Raw genomic sequence first — 6,389 nt, 5'->3', positions numbered from 1 at the left:
AGATTATGTTTATAAAATTATTCTCACATGTGACTTTTTATGTTTAATCATTTCAAATTCGTGACACATTGATTTATATGCATGTCATTCATCCTAGAATTTTTGTTAATAAAAAATATAAGTCGGTCCATACGAAAGTAAGAAAATATATAACTATAGATCATGGGGTTCGTTCCTTTTGCATTTTAGTAGAACTAGTTAAGGAACTATCACAAAGAATTGATTTTTGTTTTAGAACTAACCGTCTACCCGTGCATTATAATTTTCATATCATATTCATGAGACATATCATTTAGTTTATTGTTTGTTCATGCATTAATCTTACATGTTATATATGCATATTAGGAATAGGATTAAAAGTTCTAGGAATTCAAGAAAGAATTATCTTGAGTCTTGTAAATTGAATTGGTGTATGTGATTATACTTGTACTCAATATAGTGAAGAAGAAAATCTCTCAAGATCAAAAGGGGAGGCCTGGATGTAGTTTGCAGTGGACCACAAACGAACTAGGATAAAAATCCATATGTGCAAGTTGTTCTCTCTTAATCTCCTTAATAATTCTTACTGTTTTTAATTCGAATTTGAAGCTGATATTTTGCATGTTTATACCTTGTTGTATTCTTGTTAATAATGCATAAAGATATCTGCTTATCTATTGATAAATAACTATGCAAATAGTTGCTCTCATAATTTTGTTTCTGTTGTGCGTTAATCGATTAAGCCCACTGGTTAATCGATTAACTAGGCTGTTTCTAGAACTAGGTTTTGGTGTGAAAAGTGGTGATTGATAACCGCTACACCTATTCAACCCCCCCCCCTTCTAGGTGCGTCTAGGTCACTGATACCTAACAAGTGGTATCAGAGCTAGTATGACGTGCTAGCTCAACCGTTTCCGCATGATCCTAAGGGAATTAAAATGGGTTCCACCAACCCCTTTGGCAGTGATGGCGCATCCATTAACCGTCCTCCCGTATTCAGTAGCGAGGGATACGCTTATTGGAAATTTGAATGAAGATTTTTATTGAGGCCATAGATTCGGATATTTGGGAATCCGTAATCAGCGGGTCATTCATCCCACTTCACTTAGTGGATGACGAACCAAAATAAAAACCTAAAAGCTTGTGGATCGATAAGGAGGGCAAAAAGGTTCAGTATAACCTTCGCGCTATAAATATAATTACATTGGCCCTATCATATGACGAATTCTTTCGGGTATCTCAATGTCAATGTGCCAAGGAGATGTGGGACACTTTACAAGTGACTCACGAGGGCACTAGCGAGGTCAAGCGCGTCAGGCTAAATGCGTTGACACATGAATATGAATGATTTCATATGTTACCAAGTGAATCAATTAGCGCTATGCAAAAGTGATTCACTCATATTATTAATCATCTTATTGCTCTAGATAAAAAATTTACCAGATGAGAACTCACTAATAAAGTTTTACCCTGTCTTGACAGGAGATGGCAACCTAAAGTGACGGCTATCATGGAGTCCAATGATCTTGATTCCATGCCTTTGGCATCGCTGTTCGGAAAGCTTCAAGAACATGAGATGGAGCTTGGACGTCTGACCATGCATAAAGAGTCTGACCGCAAAAGGAAGGGGATATCTCTTAAAGCTACAATATCACAACTTACTGAAGAGATAGATAATGATGACTCTGAGTCTAACATTGATGAAGAAACGCTAAACCTTCTCGTGTGAAAGTTCGGGAAATTCTTGAAAAAGAAAGGAGATTTTAAGCGATTTCAAAAGAAAGAGGCGCGAGAATCAACAAGAAAGAGCAAGAATAAAGAGCGCTTCACTTGCCATGAATATGGTAAGCCGGGACACATGAAATTCCAATGTCCCACTTATTTGAAGAAAGTTGATTCAGAAAAGAGCACTCACCGGGACTTCATATCGAAGAAATCTTACATTGTATGAGATGTACCGGAGGAAGAAACGACATCAAGCACCTCGGATGAAGAGGAGACCACCGAGTTGTGCCTAATGACCATAACAGATGAGGCTTGCGGATCAGGTAGTACAAAGGATGCAACCGATGAGGTATATTCTGACACATCATCTTCTTCTGATGATTGTCCTTTATACGATGTTTTATATGATGCTTATGTCGAGATGCATGAAGAACTAAAGAAACTATCTAGAATTAGTGCCGATAGAAAAAAGATAATCCTGCTAAATGATCAAAAAATATTATCTTTGCAAAAAGAATTAGATGAACTGAAATTGGAAAATGAAACTTTAGATCTAATTTTTTCTTGTAATTCATGCGACTACTCTAACGATAAATTATGTCAAACAACTATCTGTGAGTCTTGCGAGGACTTGAAAATTGAGAATTTTAAACTAAATAAAAAACTCGCAAAACTTACAGATAGTCAACACCAATTAGATACCTTGCTAAGTAAAACAAGAAATATTAGTGACCACACTGGATTAGGGTATATCCCCTCATCCTATAGAAATAGACCATATAGGAAACCTGTAACTCATGCTAATAAAAAGTCTTATAATAAAAATAGAGTTCCTACATGTTTCTATTGTAGCACACATGGCCACACCTCTTACTCCTGCTACATCAGGAAATATGGGATACCGAGTGGTGTTTACGATTGGGTGAAGAAGGGAGATAACTCCCTGATTACTAACAGAAAAGGACCCAATATAATTTGGGTACTTAAAACTAGCAAGTGATCTATTTTGCAGGTATGCCTACGAACACATGAGAAACATTGGTATCTTGACAATGGGTGTTCGAGACATGACATGAGACAAGTCAAAATTCTTATACTTGTCATTGAAAGAAAAAGGTTTCGTCACATACGGAGATAACAACAATGGAAAAATCCTAGGCACCGGAAAAATTGGCAACTCAACCAATGCTGTAATCGAGAACGGTCTATACGTCGAAGGTTTGGAACATAATCTATTGAGCATTAGCCAACTATACGACAAAGGTAATCGTGTGGTATTTGATTCTGATTGTTGTATAATTCGTGACGTTTTATCTAACAATGTAAAGTTTGTTGGCTATCGTGTTAATAACATTTATATGGTTGATCTAGAGGATGTCACTTTCTTATTGTCAAAATGTTTTATTTCAAAGAAGATGACATATGGCTTTGGCATAGACGAGTCGCTCACATTCATGTGAAGCATCTAGAAAAATTATCCAAAAATGATTTGGTTAATGGTCTGCCAAAACTCGATTTTAAAACTCAGGATTCTTGTTACATGTGTCAAAAATGTAAACAAGTAAAGAATTCTTTTAGTAAAAAGAATGTGATATCCACCACTAGAGCTTTGGAGCTTCTCCATATGGACTTGTTTGGACCATCGCAAATCATGAGTTTTGGTGGAAGTTTTTAAGGTTTGGTAATTGTCGATGACTTTTCTAGATTCACATGGACTCTACTTTTGGCATCTAAGAGCGATGCATATAAATCTTTTAAATGTCTAGCCAAACAAATTCAAAACCAGTCTAACCTTAAAATTGTTTATATACGATCCAACCATGGCGGAGAATTTGAAAATCATAAGTTTAATAAATTTTTTAATAAGCATGACATCATGCATCAGTTCTCAGCTCCCTATACCCCTCAACAAAATGGAGTTATTGAGAGGAAAAATAGAGTTCTAGAGGTGATAGGGATAGTCAAACCAAAGATTAGAGGTTCTAGGAATTCAAGAAAGAAGCATCTTGAGTCTTGTAAATTGAATTGGTGTATGTGATTATACTTGTATTCAATATAGTGAAGAATAAAATCTCCCAAGATCATAAGGGGAGGCCTGGATGTAATTTGCAGTGGACCGTAAATGAACTGGGATAAAAATTCATCTGTGCAAGTTGTTCTCTCTTAATCTCCTTTATAATTCTTACTGTTTTTAATTCGAATTTGAAGTTGATATTTTGCATGATTATACCTTGTTATATTCTTGTTAATATTGCATAAAGATATATGTTATATCTCTGCTTATCTGTTGATAAATAACTATGCAAATAGCTTTTGGTAATTCTGTTTCTGTTGTGCGTTAATCGATTAAGCTCACTGGTTAATCGATTAATTGGGCTATTTCCAGAATTGGGTTTTGTTGCGAGAGGCAGTGATTGATAACCGCTACACCTATTCAACTCTTCCCCCTTCTAGGTGTGTCTAGGCCACTAATACCTAACAATAATAACATTTTTTAACTGGTCTATAAAATTTGAACTATTCTATTTCTTTAAGACATTAAAAATAGAATTATTTAACTATTTCTTTATCAATATAATTGTAAATGTATATTAAGTTTACAATGTTTAAGTAATTGTGTAATATGCTCAATAAATCACATACATTATAGAGTTAATATGTTATATCATCATGTTATATTTAATTATTTTTTATCATTAAATAAAAACTAACAAGCAAATTGTCACCACTAAAAAAGATAACAAAATATATTGTCTCTGATTTCTTCCCAAATTTTGTCTTGCACCAATGATAATAGATCAAAAATAGAAACAATAACAAATATTTAAATTTTTTAATTGATAGTACATATTTTTATTGATGCAAAACAAAATTTTGAATATAATTTGAAACAACTCTCTTCTTAAACAAAAAAACTTCAAACATATAAACATATTCATGTTGAAAGACAAACCCCCCAATTGTTTTAGACATAATTGTATGTTTATATTCCATGTCCTTGGTGTTTGCTTTATCATGTACACGTACTTTAATTGTAAGACCTTTTGTTCTTGCCCTATAATAACAAAATTCTATTGTATTTTTTGTACTATCAATGGTATTCCTTACCTTTTATAGAAAGGAATTAATCTTTTTCGGGGTTCGTGACTGTCCTTCTCAACAAGTGTCATTCACATGAATCAAAGAATCAACCTTGGGAATCCAGTGAGGCTTGATACCACTTGACCAATGCCTTGTTGGTAATCCTATTGTTCAAAACTAACTCCTGTGTTAAATTTTCGTTAAATTGTAACAAAAATAATAATCTTCCAAAACTGCCCTCCCCTCTTAACAAGTAGAAGTACTTTGAGATGAACTTATTTGTAAAACCCATTCCCCTCACTCTCCTAGTTTCATCTTCACATTTATGCCCAAAGAGGAAAAAGATTTATGAATCCTTCCATTTCTTAAATGTTCTATGAGATGCCAAGCTACAACTACAACAGTACATACCACAGTCACGACCATGAGTTCAATCTAAAAGTTCACCATCACAAGATACTTGATTAGAAGGGTATTTCCTCAAATTGTGGACCTGGTTATGATTATGTTGTGTACCACAATTGCATAGAATGTCTTTTCAAAACTGCAATATTGTGAAAAAGATTGTGATTTTGGAGTGGAATTTAAAATACTAGTCCTATGTTAAGATATTCATGAAATACTTTAGCAATGGTCATACATTTTGCAGTCTCATTCAATCAATTGATCCAAGGATATAATTCTTATTATATACCAGGGACAAATCTCATATATATCATTCAAATCTCTACATAACTAGTCATGTGTCCATGTACAATATTTATGATCCTCATATTAAGAATGATGTTTGACTATTCAAAATATATAACTTCTGGTGGTGGGAACCATGGGACTTTATACTTTCATCGCATCATTCATCATTTATTTATATTATTTTTATTTGAGAGTCAACGGTAATTAATAAATCAATAATGAATAATTTGATGACAGTGTAAAAAACATTTACACTATCAGTGTATATATATTAAATTCAATCGTTTACGATAACAATTCATGTAAAGTTCTTATGACAGAATAATTTAATAAAACATTACTCCCAATATATGCATATGCGAGAATTTGATATTCCATATCAATAACTCAGGGAGATGAAGTCATCACTCTTTTATATATTAGTCTTGATGTATTATTGATGTCCTTATTGACTATAATATTTTACTAAGGATATTTTAAGGATAATCATCAATCAATAGGACTCACTACACACTAATATAGAACTTATTATCTTAAGAATTTTGTTGTATTTATTCAATTTAAACAATTGGCATAAGCTTAATAAATGAAATGCCTCATATTATTATAAATAATAATCAGATAAAGAGAAATATGAGAGAATGAGTGCATAAAAGAAAAAGACTAATATAATTAAGATATAACCTAAACTCCAAAATCCTATAACCTAAACTCCACATGTGATAATTAAGATATACACATGGAACCAATGAATATGAGAGAATGAGTGCAACATTTTATAAAAGAAAAAGACTAATATAATTATTTTCGACTCAAATATGATTGTCCGAATATATTTGGCTAGATAAAAAAATGCAAAATGGGATGAAAATATACTATTTTAAGCCATGGTTGCTTACGAATATTGAGGG

At 32.9% G+C, this 6,389-nt stretch overlaps 1 long non-coding RNA gene across 1 annotated transcript in view; it reads left to right on the top strand.

Annotated features, from left to right (window-relative positions):
• LOC109345188 overlaps positions 1-4,900 on the top strand; it is an 8,265-nt gene extending 3,365 nt beyond the window's left edge. The window contains exons 2-3 of the long non-coding RNA XR_002107399.1: positions 3,966-3,971; positions 4,890-4,900. This is a non-coding gene — a long non-coding RNA (uncharacterized LOC109345188). The remainder of the gene's footprint in view (positions 1-3,965; positions 3,972-4,889) is intronic.

This window comes from Lupinus angustifolius, chromosome LG04 (genome assembly GCF_001865875.1).
Source record: "Lupinus angustifolius cultivar Tanjil chromosome LG04, LupAngTanjil_v1.0, whole genome shotgun sequence".
NCBI lineage: Eukaryota > Viridiplantae > Streptophyta > Magnoliopsida > Fabales > Fabaceae > Lupinus > Lupinus angustifolius.
The sequence above is the reverse complement of the archived record's forward strand: the minus strand, read 5'-3'. Positions and strand labels throughout refer to the sequence as shown.